Source organism: Cavia porcellus, unplaced genomic scaffold (assembly GCF_034190915.1).
Source record: "Cavia porcellus strain 051 isolate PalLab524CR breed Dunkin Hartley unplaced genomic scaffold, mCavPor4.1 scaffold_5, whole genome shotgun sequence".
Taxonomy (NCBI): domain Eukaryota; kingdom Metazoa; phylum Chordata; class Mammalia; order Rodentia; family Caviidae; genus Cavia; species Cavia porcellus.
In genome coordinates this window covers 27,165,346-27,183,590 of record NW_026947488.1, presented here as the reverse complement: position 1 = coordinate 27,183,590, position 18,245 = coordinate 27,165,346, and the positions used below count along the sequence as shown (strand labels likewise).

Sequence of the window (18,245 nt, the reverse complement as noted above, 5' to 3'; positions counted from 1 at the left end):
GTGTTTGAGTAACTGGGTTATAACATCTATCATCAAGCCACAGATATTACTCCTTAGCCATGAAATATCACTCACTCATTAACCGTCTCTGAATGCACTGTAACTGTCAGGTTGATGAGCAAAAGAGGATGCCAGAGCCCTTTTCCCAGAACACAGGAGATGGTTTTCCTTCTGGAGAAAAACACAAAATTTGTTTAGTGGCCTTTTAAGAGAGGTGCACAGTTAATGGAGAAAAGGACCAATTCCGTACAAGACCCATGCCAAGACCTGCACAGGCAGAGCAGCGTAGATGGAAGAGGCAGCAAGGGGCCTGGACGCGGGGCTCTGCCAGGAAGGAGGTTCTAGGCATGAGGCCCTTGTGTGCTGATCCTCGCCAGCTTCTCTTCCCGCTGGGCCCTCCTGACACAAGTGCTCTGAAGGCAGAGAGAAGGGTGGGTAAGAAGACACGGAAAACAGTTTAATGAAGAACTCTTCAACATTTGGCTTTTGAAGACTCCACTGGTTTAGATCTTGGTTTTTTTCACCTGTCACAATTCCTATTACGATTCTTATTTTTTGATGCGGCACAATGACCACACACTGTAAGTTGGAGCTCTTCTTGGAACCTTAGTTCTGACAGTTAATAAGTGAGCGATATTAAGAAATTCATTTATTTTTCTTTTTAAAAAATATTTATTTATGTTGTGTTTTTTTATTTTATGGAATAAAGGTAAAACAAAATTTCATAACAAAACAATAGGAGAGGCAGAAAGCCAGGGATATAGCTCAGTGGTGCAGCGCCTGCCTGGCAAGTGTGAGGTTGTGAGTTTGATTCCGGGTACTAAAAACAACAACAAAAAAATCCTATATGGGATAATTATCAAAACAATACGAGAAAAAAAAAAAACAGGAGAATAACAGTAGTTAATATGTTGCAAATTGTTATATTTAAAGTAATTATTCTGAGTGCAAGATACGGGATTAAAATATTTTACAATCAATATTAGCACAAACCTTCCCTTTAAATGAACCAGGAGACAACAGTAGTATAAATGACTTGCTTTTTCCCCCACTTTTTCCCTTCTATCCATCCCCTCTCCCCTATGGGTTCCCTTTTCCTTTTCAACAATTTCTTCCCATCTCACAATATACATTTAAGATCTTATTCATCCAGACAGATAGTACAGTGTTTACACATGTGAGTCTGATTTATTTCACTTATGAGTATGGCCTCAAATTGCATCCATTTACCTGTGAAAATTCAAATTTATCCTTTTTTATGGCCAAGTAGTACTCCATTGTATAAACATATCACATCTTTTTTATTGATCCCTCAGTTTTATCTTTACCTCTGTTTATCCATTTGAGTTGTTTCCAAGATTTAGCTATTAAAATTATAAACACGGGTACACATATATCACTATGGTATGACGTTTTTAATTTTTGTAGGAAGATACTCAGAAGGAATAACTGGATCAAATGGGACCTGTAATCCTAGCTTTTTGTGGAATCTGCATACTGACTTCCACAGTGGTTGAACCAGTCTGTCTGCATTCCTCCCAACAGAGGACAATGGTTCCTTTTTCCCCATAGCCCCTCCAATATTTGCTATTGGTTGATTTATTGATGACAGTCATTCTTTCTGGAGTGAGATGGAATCTTGGTGTTGTTTTAATTTGCATTTCTTGAATGACTAATGATGTTGAACATTTTTTCATATATTTACTTGCCATTTGTATTTTTTTTTTAATCTAAGAAGTGTGTTTTCATCTCAGATGCCCACTTTTGGATTGAATCTTTGAATTTGGGGATCTGAATTTTTAAAATTCTTTATCTTTTAGATATAAGTCCTTTGCCAGAGGGACAATTAGCTAAATATTTTTCCTACTCTGTGGGTTATCTTTTCATCCTGTTGGTGATTTCTTTTGATGTGCAAAACTTTTTAGTAAGATGAGGTCCCGGTTGTTGATTCTTTGAATTAATTCCCATGCAATCCAGATTTTGTTCATGAACTTTCTGCCTAAACCTATATTTTCAAGATTTCTACCTACTTTCTATTCCAATAGAATCAGTGTTTCTATTTTATTATTTAGATCTTTGATCCATTTTGACTTTAGTTTAGTGCATGGTGATAGATATGGATCTAGTTAGTTTTCAACATGTGGAAAGTTAGTTTTTCCAGCACCAATTTTAAAGAGGCTCTTTCTTCCAGTGAACATGTTTGGCCCCTTTGTCAAAGACAAGGTGACTGAGTATGCTTGGAGCTGTTTCTGCATCTTATAATCTGTTCTACTGATATGCAGGGCCATTTTTCTGCCAGTAGTATGCTGATTTTATTACAGGAGCTTTGCAATATAATTTCAAGTCTGTGATTGTGATGCCCTCTGCCTGGCCTCAGTTGCCCAGAGGTACTTTTGCTATTCTAGGTCTCTTCTGTTTACCAATGAATTTTAAAAATGTTTTCCGTAGTTCCGTGAGGTATGGTAATGGTATTTTGATTGGGATTGGATTAAATCTGTGTAACAGTTTCGGGAGTATGGCCATTTTCACTATGTTTTTCTTCCTATTCATTAGCAAATGGTATCTTTCTATTTTCTGATAACCTCATTGATCTCCTTTTTTAGAGTACTGTAATTTTCAATGTATAGATCTTTTACTTCTTTGGTTAGATTCCTAGGTATTTCATATTTTGGGATGCTATTGTGAAGGGTATGTTTTCCTTAATTTCTTGCTCAATGAATTTGTTGTTTGTGTAGAGGAATGCTATTTGTTTTTGAATGTTGATTTTGTATCCTGCTACACTACTGAATTTAGTTATTAAATTTACAAGTCTTTTGGTGGAGTTTCTGGGGTTTTCTACGAAAAGTATCATGTCATCCACAAATAATGATAATTTAACTTCTTTTTATATCTTTATTCCTTTTATTTCTTTCTCTTGTCTAATTCCTCGGGCTGATGTTTCCAGAACTATACTTAATAAGAATGCTATGGGGAGCATCCTTGTCTTATTCCTGATTTCCAAGTGAAATTTTTCAGTTTTTGACCATTTAGTATGATATTAGGTATTGGTTTGTCATAGATTGTTTTTACCAGATTGAGATAAATACCATGTATTTCAGTTTTCTGTAGGGCATTTTTAAAAAAAATCATGATTAGGGTGTTGGACTTTATTGAATGTTTTTTCTGCATCTATTGAGATGATCATGTTTTTTGTTTTTGTTTTTGTTTTTTGTCTTTTTGAGACAGGGCCTCACTATGATGTTCAAGCTGGCCTTGAGCTCACTTTGTGGCCCAGGCTGGTCTCAAACTCTCAAGGATCCTCCCGCCTCAGCCTCCCGAGTGCTGGAATTACAGGCGTGAGCCATCATGCCTGACAATCATGTGATTTTTGTCTTTGGCTATGTTAATACAATGTATTACATTTATTGATTTGTGTATGTTGAACCATCCCTGCTTCTCGGGATGAATTCTACTTGGTCATGGTGTATCATCTTGATGATTTGCTGCATTGTTTGCCAGTATGTTATCAAGGATTTTTGCATCTATGTTTGTTATGGCTTAACTCTAACCAATGCACCTCCATCTTGTTCTGTATGCACTGTCTCAATAGGTTAAGTTTCTAATCCTTGTAAAAGCTTAAGTTTCAGCTTCTTGTAACTCCCTACCCCTTTTAGCATGTTATTGCTAGCGAGCTGTTCCGAGATAATTAACTCCCCTACCCTCTTTCAGCATGTTATTGCAGGTGTGCTATTCTGAGATAATGTTTAACCGCAGGGTGGGAGTAGGGGAATGCACCAAGAGCTCCAGATGTTTTCAGAACTAAGTGAACTAAGTCTACAGTTTTATAGCTTTGCGGTTTTTTAGCTTTAAATATCTCTCCCTTAGTCTGTTAGGCACACAGTCTCTGAGTTGATCCAAAAGGGGCTGCATCACCAGGCCTGAAATAAAGCCTTTGCTCTGAATTTTCTTAATTTCTTGCTTCCTTGGATTTTATTTCGGGGTCCAAGCTATCTCATGTTCATAAGGGAAATTGGCCTGTAAGTTTTCTTTTTTGATTGGATCTTTCTCTGGTTTTAGTATCAGGGTAATATTTGCTCCTGAAAGAGTTTTGGCCCAGACAGGACACTGTAGCTGGTAAGGCCTCAGGAGCTCCATCTCCCCCACCCCTAGGAATTTACCTATGGCACCAAACAAAGACCAATGGGCTACTTGTGCATCTCTAATGCCCCTTAGGTTCCACTCCAAACCTAGGCTACTTATATGCCTCCACTCCACGTGTTCCACGGAGAGATCACCGACCCTGGGGTGGGGGGTGGGGGGAGATGCCGTGCCCCAGGGGATCAGGGGTGTCTCTCCCTGCATTTTCAAAATAAAAGTCATTTATATTTCATACTTCTTATCTTTTCAGCTGCCATCGGTCCCCCACAGTTCTATCAGCTTCCAGGAATAATTTTGGAAGTATTGCTTCCTTTTCAATTTTTTTTTAAAGTGGTTGAGCATTAATGGCATTAAATCTCTAAATTTCTTGTAGAATTCAGCAACAAATATGTCAGGGCTTGGTCTTTTTTTGGTTGGTGGATTTTTAAATATATTTTCAACTTCACTGACTGATAATTGGTTTATTTAGAATATTTATATCTTTATTTATTTATTTTAAAGATAGTAAAATCTTTAAAGCAAGACAGAAGCCAGTCAAGACAATGCAGCAAAATTGATACAGAACTTCAGAGCAGGATATCAGGAAAACAATAATAGCTACCATAGTATATCCTGTTATCTGCACAATAGTTGTCCATTTTATCAGCTATAGAAAAATCAAACTAAAACAAAACACAATAAAACCAATCAAAACAGAATATTGAATAAAGCAAAACAGTGAAAGCTATATTAGACTTCAAAGACAAGATAGAAGGAAATCCCCCATATTTGCTGTATTGCATGCTGTCATCCTCCAGAGAGATGCTCAGACTGCTGGCTCCAGGCCTGCATAATCAACGAAACAATACAAGCATTTAGTTCCTTTATGTACCTTAGTTGCTATCAACTCAGAACTGGTTGCTAATGGGGGTGGAGTGGGTGTTCCTTGCACTGCTTATCAGGAAGGCTGGATTATTGATTTCCTGGTTGGTCCCCTAAGACCCAGTGTGGTGGATTCTTGGGAGATGATGACTTTTGTCTTCCTGGCACATATGTAGCTTGTGCTGCTTACCAGGAAGGCTGGATCTTTGATTTCTTGGTTGGTCCCCCAAGTACTGGTATTTATATCTTCCTGATTCTTTTTCAGTAATTCATATGTGTCTAGGAATATGTCCATTTCTTCTGTGTTTTCAAATTTTTAGAGTTCAGGTTCTTGAAGTGGTATTGATGATCTTCTGGATTTCCACAGGATTCATTATGATTTCATCCCTTTCATTCCTGTTTGAATTTGGGTCTTTTCTTTCCTCTTTTTTGATAAGGTTGGCTAGGGATTTATCAATTTTATTTAATCTTTTAAAGAATCAAGTCTTTAATTCATTGATTCTTTGTATTGTTTTCAATTGTATTAACTTCAGCTCTTTGGAGGCTTAAGAGGCTGTATAAATTTCTGTTTTGATATTTATTGTTAGAGTATTCTGGCACAATAGAGAAGTAAAAGTACAAAATGAACAGGTTTATTGAGTTGAGGATGTGGAAAAGAGAAACAACCCATGGCAATCAGGTTGTCTCCTTTAACCAGATACAGAGAGGTAGAGGGTTATATGACCTCTGATTGGAAGTGGTGTATGGGGCAGATATTGATGACATGTGAGGAACCAGTTGGAATTCTCTGTGCATGCAAACAGGAAGGGTAGTTTCAATTAGGGTTGAAGAAGAAGCAGGAAGTGGTAAGCATTTCTGCTTTGGCCTTCCACCACATTAGACCACCTCCATAATTGTACAGTAATTTATACTAGGGCAAGAACCTTTCTTTTATAATTTCCTGTCTCATACAAGCTTTGGGTTTGATTTATTCTTCCTTTTCTAGGAGTTTGAGGTTCAATACTGTTTATTTGATCTCATTCTGTTTTCCTGATATGAGAATTTACTACTATAAATTTCCCTCGTATGACTGCTTTCATTGTGTCCCGTAAGTTCCAATATGTTGAATCAGCATCTTCATTCCATTGTGGATATTATTTAATTTCTTCTTTAATTTCCTTTGTCGGCTCTTAGGAGGCTGAGGCAGGCAGATCATCACAAGTTTGAGGCCAGCCTAGGCTACAAAGTGAGCTCAAGGCCAGCCTGAATTGCACAGAGAGACCCTGTCTCAAAAAGACAAAAAAAAATTTTCTTTTGTGACCCATTGGTTGTCCAGGAGGGTGTTGTTCAATTTTCATGTGTTTATGTAGTTTTTGTGGTTTCTTTTGCTATTGATTTCCAATTTCATTGCACTATCATCAGATAATATGCATGGGATAATTTCAATTCCTCTGCATTTACTTAGCATATTATATGAGACAATATGTGGTCTATTATGGAGAATGTCCCTTGTGTTGCTGAGAAGAATGTGTATTATGATTTTTGGGGGTAGAATACTTTGTAGACATCTCCTAGGTCCATTCATTCACAGGCTTGTTTTAATTCTCATATTTCTTCATTGATTTTTTTTTTGCCTAGTTGATCTATCTAATTGTGAAAGTGGGATGTTAAGGTCCCTCATTACAATTGTGCTGGTGTTTATTTGATTTTTCATGTCTGTTAATATTTGTTTTGTGTAGTTGGTACACCAGTGTTTGGTGTACATATATTTATGATTGTTATCTCTTCTTTTTGGAGTATTGCCTTAACTAGAGATGTAGTAACCTTCATCTCTTTTGATCAGTCTTGGCTTGAAGTTTGCATTGTTTATAAATAGAACAGCTACTTCTGCTTTTTTCTGGCTTCCTGTGGTGTGGAGTATTGTTTTACACCTTTGACTTTCAGTCTATGAATTACTTTTTGAGTTAAATGTGTTTCTTGAATGCAGCATATTGTTGGATCTTCTTGTTCCATTCTGCCAGTCTGTTTCTTTTAACTGATTAATTGATATCACATACAGTGATAGTTATACCATATATTATTGGCCTATCTTTTTCATATTGTTTTATTTTTTAAAACTTTTTATTTAAAGAAAGACCAAACAAAACAGAAAACAGGTAGAAGTACTGAAGAAAAAATAAACAGAAAAAAATCACTACTTGATGTTTACATACTGTCCTCTTACAAATAGTTGTTCAAGATACAAAAGTGAAACATATAAAGTGGGAATTCAAACAGTGAGACTGCAACCAATTCTGTTCAACTATCCAACAAAAGCTTAGTAATATGGTTATCAATCCTATACATTTAAACATACATGCAGTTATCCATATCTTTGTTTATGTTAAGATTAAATAAACTAAAGCAGGCTACAATCATTCTGACCAAAGAATAATAGTATTGCTGGATTTCACATCATGACACTCCAGGATCAGCACTTGGTACTGTAGTGTCTTTTTTTTTTAAATTTTATTTAAAGAAAGACTAAGCAAAATAGAAAACAGGTAGAAATAATACATACTTTCAAAGAAAAAATAAACAGTAAGAAATCACTAGTTGATGATACAGATTGTCCTCTTACAAATAGTTATTCAAGATACTAAAGTGGAGCATCATATTGTTTTCTTGTTGGTTCCTTGTCTTTCCTATAATTGCTTGCTTTGCCTGGTGGTTTCTTTCTGTTGGTGTTCTTGTGATTGTGATTTTCATTTTCATTTTCTAATATATCCTTCAGAGCATTCTGAATAGCTGCTTTAGTGGACAAGAATTTCCTTAGGTGTTCTTTGTCATGTATGTATCTTATTTCTCTATCACATTTGAAAGATAGTTTTTCAGGATACATCAATCTAGGCTGGAGGTTGTTTTCTTTTAGGGCTTAAAATACCTCACTCGAAGCTTTCCTTGATTTGAAAGTTTGTTTTGAGTAGGCTACTGTGATTCTGATGGACTTTTCTTTGTGGGTGATTTGATTCTTTTCTCTAACTACTTTTAGTAATGTTTTGTGCCAGATTTCTGGAATGTTGATTATTATATGTCTTGGTGTGATTTATTTTGATCTTGGTAGAGTTCTTTATGATTCATTTATTTATATGTTGATTTTTTATCCATATTTGGGACATTTTCTGCCATTATTTCTGTAAAGACAAATAACATTTGTGCTGTCTCCACTTTTTCATTGACCCCAATAAATTTTATGTTGTTCTTCTTCTTTGCTACATCTTGAAGCTGTGAGATTGATTTTTCATGGTCTCTTGCTACTTTTAAGATAACTTTCTTTTCATGGTTGTTAGCTGCAATTCGGTCTTCTGGATCTGATATTCTATCCTGACTTCATTTAATCTGCTGCATATAATTTCCATGGAGGTTTTAATCTCTTGGATTTCCGTTTGGTTCTATTTCATGGGTTCCATTTCTTTTCTATGTTAGGCACTTACAGTTTCCATCTTTTTTTTTAAGATCTTTTTAAAAAATCTGTGTCTACTGTAATATTTTTCATTTTGATCATTATCTCTTTTTGTGCCTAAGAAATTATTTTTTCTATAACTCCTTCCATTTGTTTTTCTACTTCTGCTTCCAGAAAGTTCCAGTGCTTGACTTCTGGTTCCCTCTATCTTGTGCTCTGGGCTTTTCTTGGGTGGGCCAGGAGTTGGGGGTTGCATTTTGCTTCTGTGTCTTGTCATTTTCTATTTTCTAATTTTCTCTTGTTTCCTTGGTTGGTGTTTGCTAGTTTCTTATGGTACATAGCTTTATTGCTAGTATTGAGGCATCTCTAGGGGTTTTCTATTCTTTAGGGTTGTCTTCTAGATAAAGGTAGCTCTTTATGTCTAGCTCAAGAACCCACCTTTCAACAGATCACTTACAAGGGAACACCCATCAGAATTACAGCAGACTTCTCGGCATAAACCATCAAATCATGAAGAGCGTGGGAGGAAATAATTCAAGTTTTGAAAGATAACAACCTCCAGCCAAGATTGATATATTCTGCACAACTGTCCCTAGAAATTGATGGAAAAACAAGGTGCTTCCAAGAAAAAGAGGAACTAGGGGAATTTGCAACCACCAATTCAACTCTACAGAGAATACTGCAGGATAGTCTAAAAAAGAAAAATATCAAGATTCCAGAAACAGTGGCAGAGAGGCCACATGAATGCAGCAGAAAATGAAATGAAGAAGGCAAACTGACAACTAATGACAGAAAAAGAACTCAACAGAAATGAGGCAGAGAAGGTTAGATGGTAGGAACAGCTATTTTGGAGAAAACAAGACATCATAATAGCTAGTGCTGATTTAGTAAGGTTAGATGGTAGGAACAGCTATTTTGGAGAAAACAAGACATCATAATAGCTAGTGCTGATTTAGCATCATCTTGTTTTGAAGTCCCATCAAGCTTTTGTTCTTCTGTCTCCATAGGTATTAACATGTTGTGTCTTATTGAATTTTATTATATGTGATAATATAAACAAAAACTTTTATAGACAAGGAGGTTATACAGAAACCATTGTTCATTTTCTGTTAGTTGATTCTAAATACCCTGTAATAATGTCATTCCCTTGAACGGTTTTACATTGTTTTGATATGTTTGATGCTGCAGTATACGAAGTTATACTCAAAGATTTCAAGAAAAGAGACAATATGGTAACTACTTTTATGTTGGGATTATCTTGTGGTGAAACACTATTTTGCTTAAATGGTTATGTTCTGACCTGTGCTGTTTTGTTGTTATGCCCTCTTTTATCTCAATCTCCATTTTATTATTTACTTTTTTTATTTTTATCCTTTTAATTAAGGGAAAAATAAATAAAAAGTAGCAGGATATATTATAGTAACCCACTCTGATTTCCTATTAACTTGATTTGAAACCCTGTATTGCTCTCACCATCTTGTTTTGACTGATTTTCCTCTATTCTGTTTTGCTTGATAGTACCAAGTTCAAACTATAGGCAACAGCTGTGAAGATAATAAGATTCATTATAACACCCATTCTGGTTGAGTATTATCTTCTTTTGAAGACCTGTAATGTCTCCAATATTTTGGTTTTATTGGTTTTGTTCTTTACTGTTTTGTTCAATTTTATTATAACTGATGATATAGGCAATTCTTTTTAAGATAGCAAGAGACATTATGGTAACCATTGTTGATCGCCTTGTATTGTTTTTATATTATATATTATGTCCATCCTTTTGATTTGACTGACTCTATTCTGTTATGTCACATTTGGTTTTACTCCCCTCAAAAAAAAGCACTAAGAACTGTGGGAGTAATAAAACCCAAAATGTGTAATTGTCATTGTACAAAAGAGAGGAAAAGAAAGTGTTCTAAACAATAAAACTGTATGTATATTTAAGTGTATAAGACAGATAACGATATTACTGAGTTTTGTTGGATCATTGAACAGAACTGTTTGCAGTCTCACTGTTTGAATGTCCACTTTATATGCTTTAATTCTGTAACTTGAACAAATATTTCTAAGATGACAATATGTAATCTATTAACTAGTGATTTCCTACTGTTTTTTTCCTGAAATTCTGTATAACTTGTACCCTTTTTCTGTTTTTTTTTCTTTTTCTCCTTAAATAAAATTAAAAAAAAAAAAGAATCTACCTTTCCTACTCATTGAGGATGAAAAGTTGCTATTTGGTTCAGCACCCAGTGCTTTTGTACTGGACTATGGTGATGATTATGACACAATACAGTGTTATAAGGGAAAAAAATTCATTATAATATGTGCAACATCTTGGCTAAAACATTTTGGCTAGTAATAGCAATAACATCAAGTATAGCCAAGGTGCTGACAAACTGTGGTAACTACTAACCTTATACCTTTGAGCATAGGATCAAATTCTACAGTTATATAACAAAATCCAACATATACCAGCAACTAGTTCGACACCCCTTACTGGAGTGATTTTACCCTGTTTTGGGGGATGAGGGTGGGGATGGTGTCAAAAGGGGAAGGAGACAAGATAGAGAGATTATTGAGGTCAAATACAGTGGTGGATGACAAACTTGAAATTTGGGAAGTTTGAGGACACAGGAGAGAAAAAAATGAAAGAGAAAATGTGGGAGTATCAAAATGAATCAGGAAGAAAAAGAACAATGTTTACTCACTTGAAGATATCATTTCAAGGGATAGCTGGGGAAAGAGAAAAAAAACATGAGTAGAAGAAAACAAAAAGAAAAGTAATAAACCTAACTAATGAAAAAAAAGAGAGAAGAGGAAAGAACCACAACTACAACAACAAAAACTGGAACCTAACCAAAACAAAGCTAACCACGTTTAAAAAAAAATGTCCCATCCAGACAGCAAAACGATAACCAATCAGAAATAAAAGTAACAAGGTTTCTCTGGTGTTCACAGGTCTGTGGTAGTACCAAGTCAGTTCCCAGAAATGTGCTGTGTACTTCAGCCAGGTTTGCTGAGGTTTTGTGCTGGCTATGGAGCTGATCTTGGCCTCTGGATGTGAAAGCTGGGAATGCTCTGTTGCTACAGTTCTCCAGAGCCCTTTGATATAGAATGGTAGCCCCACCCACTTCTGTCCTGCGTGTCTGTGTACCAGAGCACCAGGCTGGTTTACCTAATTTGCCATCTACTGGTCCCTCACTGCTGCTTTAGACTCTTCCATGCTGCCAGTCTCACTGGTCCCACCCACCAAAATGTGCACCCACACCTGGGCCTAGCCTTGTCTCTCAGGTCCCTTGATTCACCCACTGGTTTGATTTCTTATTGTTATTTTGAACTTTTACAGGCTACTTGATCCCTCCTGTGCTGCGCACTGGGCTGGCTGGCTTGTTCCAGGTCTGTATTTTGGCTTTTTGAGACAAGGTCTTGCTATGTAGCTCAGACTGGCCTTGAATTCACTATGCAGTCCAGGAAGGTGTCAAACTTGTGGCAATCCTTCTCCTCAGTCTCCTCATTGCTAGGATAACAGGCCTATGCCACCATACCTGGACAGTTTATTTTCAAGCCTGTTTCTTGATATGCAAAAGGGGATAAAATAATAATATCTACCTCATAGGTTTGTTGAAGGAATGAAATAAGATCAGGAACATAAATATATTTAAACACCTGTGCACTTGTTATTTATTGTATTTAGTGCCTGCCAACAATATTTCTCTCTATAGGTGGGAGTAGAAAGCAAATATTCTTTATAACCTACTAGTGTCTATAATTTCTTGAGTTGCCTCCTATAAACAATGGCTGTGAGCCCTAGAATACATTTTTCTTCTAGAAGAGAATCAATTCATAGATCACAGAAGTTGGCTAGATATTAGTTTTCATAAATATCTGAGAAAGACAGAACTCTACTATGGGCCATTCAAATATGATTACCAGGAAAGAAAGAAAAAGAAAAAAGTTTGATTTCAGTAAATGATAGAATTTTAGTGGTATATTTAATATCACTAAGATAAAAGAACAATTAGATTAAAACAGAGAAAAAAGGGATCAGAGGGGCTGGGGATATAGCTCAGTGGCATAAGGGCCTGCCTGGCAGGCACCAAGTCTTGAGTTTGATCCTTGGTACCAAAAAAAAGGGGGAGATCAGAGAAAACATAACAGCTAATATGAAAACAAAAGACAAAATTCAGAAAAGGGACTAGAAAAATAAAATCAGACTTACCCAAATGTCTTCTATTTCAGACCTAATATTCATGTCTTAAGAATTTCAAAGGAGGGGGAAACAGTTGTTCTTTTTAATATCATTTATGTTTATGCCTGATCACTGTCAACTCGTTATTAATAATTGTTGCTTGCAAGAAATTATTCCTGGAAATTTTGACCTGACTTGTCATTATATGCACTGCTTCAAGTTTTTTGTGGGGTTTCTAAGACAAGGCCTTCCATCATAGGTGAGCTTGCAAGTGGGTGGGTGAGTCCTTCCTCCACACAAAGAATATCAGGTAGGTTGAGGAGGGTGCCAACAAGGCCTCTCCCAACCTGGAGAAAATTAAGGGGGCTTCTGGGACACCCAGAAACACAGTAGGGCCCCAGATGACACAAATACTATAAACAGGGAGATCTGGTGACTCTGAACAACCTGAAGACATAACAACAGCAGGAACTCGGGGTTGATTTCCATCAGTACTCCTAGGCTTGTCAGCCTAGAAAGAACATAGGACTCACCCAACAGGCCCTGCAGGGGGAATTCAGGTGACTGGCCCACCTCTTGTGGGACCCAGAAATTGGACAAACATCAGCTTTACAGTAGAACCCCAAGATACACACTATCAACAGTTGACACTAGTGGGATTAAAGGACCAAATATTAACCTGAAAGGGGAAAATGACAAAATGAAAAAGCAAAATGCAATCTCAGACATCTAGTCCACCAGGAGCAAGTACAGGAGACACTGACATAGAGGACTTCAAAAGTAACACACCGGAAATCTCTGAAAAGATAGCAAGTGAAATTAAAAAAAAAAAAAAACTCCATGAGGCTATAACGGAAATCAAATTAGAAGTAACTTCTCTTGTAAAAACAGAAATAACAACTTAGTAAATGATTTGCTCAGCACAGTTAAAGAAGAAATAGATTAAAAAAAAAAAGTACAAGAGCCAGGGAAACTGGTTGAAACCTTGAATGAACAATATAGAAAACAAACAGAATTCATTTTTTTATTGGTACTGGGGATCGAACTCATGACTGTGTGCTTGCAAGGCAGGCACTTAACAAACAGAATTCATGAAACAAACTCAAAGAGACATCCAAGAAACAAAAAATTCTACTGAAAGCTGAAAAACCCATTTAAATGAAGCTGAGGATAGAATTTCCGACATTGAGAACAGGATCACAATTAGCGATCATGAAAGGATAGAACTTTTAAAAATAACAAAGCAGGGGCTGGGGGTTTAGCTCAGTGGCATAAGTACCTGCCTTACAAGCATGTGATTGTGAGTTTGATCCCTGGTCCCAATAAAAAAAAGAACAACAACAACAACAACAAAAAAAAAAAAAACAAAGCAGCATGAAATGACAATCCAGCAGCTCCTTAGACAATGCCAAGAGAAACAATATAATACTAATAGGCATCAGTGAAGATGCAGGAGTCAATGCAAATGACATAACTAAAATCTTCATAGAAGTAATAGCAGAAAATTTCCCAACATGGGGGGAAAAAACCTGATATACAGATAAGAGAGGCATATAGAACACCAAATAATCACAAACAACATAAATCTACACCCAGAAATATAATAAGATCCCAGACATGCAGCATAAAAACAGAATACTAAAAGCTGTTAGAGAAAAGACACAACTCTCCTATCAAGGAAAGCCCATTAGAATCACATCAAACTTTTCAGCACAAAGAGGCACAATGGTAACCACTTTTGATCACCTGGTATTCTATTTTTGCATCACGTGCTATGCCCACCCTTCTGTTCTAACTGACTCTGTTTTGCTTAGTCACATTTGGTTGTTTTTTGTTTTTTTGTTTTTTGGGTTTTTTTTTGGAATTTTTCCTTTTTATCGGTACCAGGGATCGAACTCACGACTGCTGCTTGCAAGGCAGGTGCTTATGCCGCTGAGCTAAATCCCCAGCCCCATCACATTTGGTTTTATTCTCTTCAAAAAAGTAATAAGAACCGTGAGAGTAATAAAACCCTAAAAGTCTAATTGTTACTGTAAAAAAGAGAGGAAAGTAAGGTGGACTAAGGGGTATAACCGCAGGTATGTTTGAGTGTGTAGGATGGAAAACCATATAACTGAGCTTTTGTTGGATCATTGAACGGAACTGTCTCCAATTTCATTGTATGAATGTTCACTTTATATGCTTTAATTTAGTGATATGGACAACTGTTTCTGGGAAGATAATATGTAACCTATTAATTGGTGATTTCATACTATATATATTTTTTCTAGAAATATTGTATTATTTGTACCCTTTAAAAAAAAACTTTTCAGCACAAACCCTCAAGTCAAGATGAGCTTGGAATGAGGTATTTCAAGTCCTAAAAGAAAGCAACTTTTAACCCAGACTGATGTATTCAGAAAAACTTTCATTTAAATTTAAATGCAGAAACAAGATGCTTCCATGACAAAGAACAACTGAAGAAATTCATGTCCACCATACCAACCATAGAAAGTTTTGAAAGACATACTAAATAGAGATAAAAATGATCATATCTCCATAACAATAGAAAGAAATCACCAGGTAGGACAAGCACTTAAACAAAGGGGGAAAGCTGAAAGCAAACAATTGGAACATAACATAGCAAAGTCAAGCCAGTACATATCAGTTATATCCATAAATGTAAATGGCCTCGATTCACCTATCAAAAGAAATAGGTTAACAGAATGGATCAAGAAACATGACTTCGGGGCTGGGGATTTAGCTAAGTGGCATAAGCACCTGCCTTGTAAGCAGGCAGTCGTGAGTTCGATCCCTGGTACCGATAAAAACGAAAAAAAAATAAAAAAATAAAAAAAATAAAATAAAATTTAAAAAAAAAGAAAAGAAACATGACTCCACAATATGCTGTATACAAGAGACACATCTGACCCAAATGAAACTCAGAGATTAAAAGTCAAAGGATGGAAAAAAGCATTCCATGCAACAGGAATCCAGAAAAAAGCAGGGGTAACTATTCTATTTGCAGACAATGTGAACTTCAAACCTAAAATGATTAAAAGAGATAAAGAAGGTCACTATATATTCATTAGTGAAAAAATTCAAGAGAAAGAACTAACAATTATAAATATATATGCACCAAATACAGGAGCACCCAACTATATAAGACAAATACTAATGAACATGAAAAACCAAATACACAAGAACACAATTATAATAGGAGACCTTAATATCCCATTATCACAAAGAGATAGATCAACTAGACAAAAAGCCAGCGAAAAAATAATAGAACTGAATCATACCTGTGAGCAATTGGACTTAGTAGATGTCTACACCCAACCACATCAGAATACACATTCTTCTCAGCTGCATATGGGACATTCTCCAGAATAGACCATATATTACCCCATAAAACATTCTTAAGTAAATGCAAAGGTATTGAAATTATCCCATGTATAATATCTGACCATAGTGCACTGAATTTGGAAATTAATGGCAAAAGAAATGGTAAAACCTTCATAAAGACATGGAAATTAAATAACCTTCTGAACAACCAGTGGGCTAGTGATGAAATTAAAGAAGAAAAAAGTGCTACCTACAATTCAATGAAAAGGCAGAAACAACATACTGCAATCTGTGGGATGTAATGAAAGTGGTCTTAAGAGGGAAATATATAGCAATAAATTGTCATAACAAGAAAACAGAGCGAGAACAAATAAACAACCTAATGCTTCCTCTCAAGCTTCTAGAAAAAGAAGAGTAAGTTAAAACCAAAGCTCATAGGAGAGAGGAAATTGTAAAGATTAGAGCAGAAATCAATGCAATTGAAATTTTAAAAAAAAGAACTAATGAGTCAAAAAGCTGGTTTTTTGAGAGAATAAACAAAATTCACAAACCTCTAGCTAACCTTATCAAGAAAAAGAAAGAAAAAATCCAAATTCATGCAATAAGGACTGAAAAGGGGAAATTACTACAGATCCCATGGAAATTCAAAAGATCGTGAATAACTACTTGTCTACTCACAGAGTGGAAAACATAGAAGAAATGGACAGATTTCTAGAAACATTTGAACTATCAAAGCTCAACCAAGAAGATATAGCAATTTTGAATAACCCAGTATTAGCTATTAAAATTGAAAACATAATCAAAAACTTACCAACAAAGAAAAGCCCAGGTCCTGATAGATTCACAGCTGAATTCTACAGCAATTTAGAGAAGATTTGATGCCAATATTCCTTAAACTCTTCAATGAAATTGAAAAAAAAGCAATCCTCCCTAAATCATTCCTGGAGGCAAGTATTACTCTGGTTTTGGTAAACCAGAGAAAGACCCAACCAAAGAGAAGACCTATAGGCCAGTTTCATTAATGAACACTGATGCAAAGATTCTCAATAAAATACTGGCAAATAGAATGCAGCAAATCATCAAGATTATACATCACAACCAAGTGGGATTTATTACAGGAATGCAGGGATGGTTTAACATATGCAAATCAATAAATGTAATACACCGCGTCAACAGAGCCAAAAACAAAAAAACCACATGATAATCTCAATAGATGCAGAAAAGCTTTTGATAAAGCCCAACATTATGTTCATGATAAAAAAAAAAAACCTTTCAGAAATTCAGAATACATGGTGTAGACCTCAATCCCATAAAGGCCATCTATGACAAACCAACAGCCATCATTATACTAAATGGACAAAAACTGAAAGCTTTCACACTAAAATCAAGAACAAGACAAGGATTTCCCCTGTCACCACTTCTATTCTATATAGTTCTAGAAATACTAGCCAGGGCAATCAGACAAGAGAGAGAAATAAAAGGAATAAAGATAGGAAAGTAAGAAGTTAAACTATCACTATTTGCAGATGACCTGATACTTTGTATAGAAGACCCAGAAAACTCCATTAAAAGACTACTTTAGGTAATAAACAAATTCAGCAGTATAGCTAGATACAAAGTCAGTGCTCAAAAATCAATAGCATTCCTGTACACAAACAAAAAACTCAATGAGAGAGAAATTATGGAAATATCGCCTTTCACAGTAGCATCTAAAAAAATGGAATATTTAGAAATCAACCTAACAAAGAATGTAAAAGACCTATATGTTGAAAATTATGCTATGCTAAAAAAGGAGACTGAAGGGGATATTAGAAAATGGAAGGATATTCCTTGCTCTTGGCTAGGAAGAACCAACATTGTGAAAATGCCCATACTCCCAAAACTGTTATATGGATTTAATGCAATCTCAATGAAAATACCATTGATATACCTCACAGATCTAGAGAAAACACTTCTAAAATTCATTTGGAAACAAAAGAGGCCTAGAATAGCAAAGGCAATTCTGGGTAACAAAGGCAAGGCAGGAGGCATCTCCATTCCTGACTTGAAAGTATACTACAAAGCCACAGTGATAAAATCAGCATGGTACTGGCAAAGAAATAGAATAGAAGATCAGTGGAACAGATTAGAAGATGCAAACACAACTACAAAGACACTCAGCCACCTGATATTTGACAAAGGGGCTAAACACGTTCCCTGGAAGGATAGCCTCTTTAATAAATGGTGCTGGAAAAATTGGCTTTCCACATGCCAAAGACTGAAACTAGACCCAGGCATATCACCATGCACAAAACTAAAGTCTAAATGGATCAATGA

At 35.8% G+C, this 18,245-nt stretch overlaps 1 pseudogene; it reads left to right on the top strand.

Annotated features, from left to right (window-relative positions):
• Positions 1–257: 257 nt before the first annotated feature.
• The window catches only part of LOC101789329 (poly(A) polymerase type 3-like), a 194,183-nt pseudogene continuing 176,195 nt past the window's right edge, over positions 258–18,245 (top strand).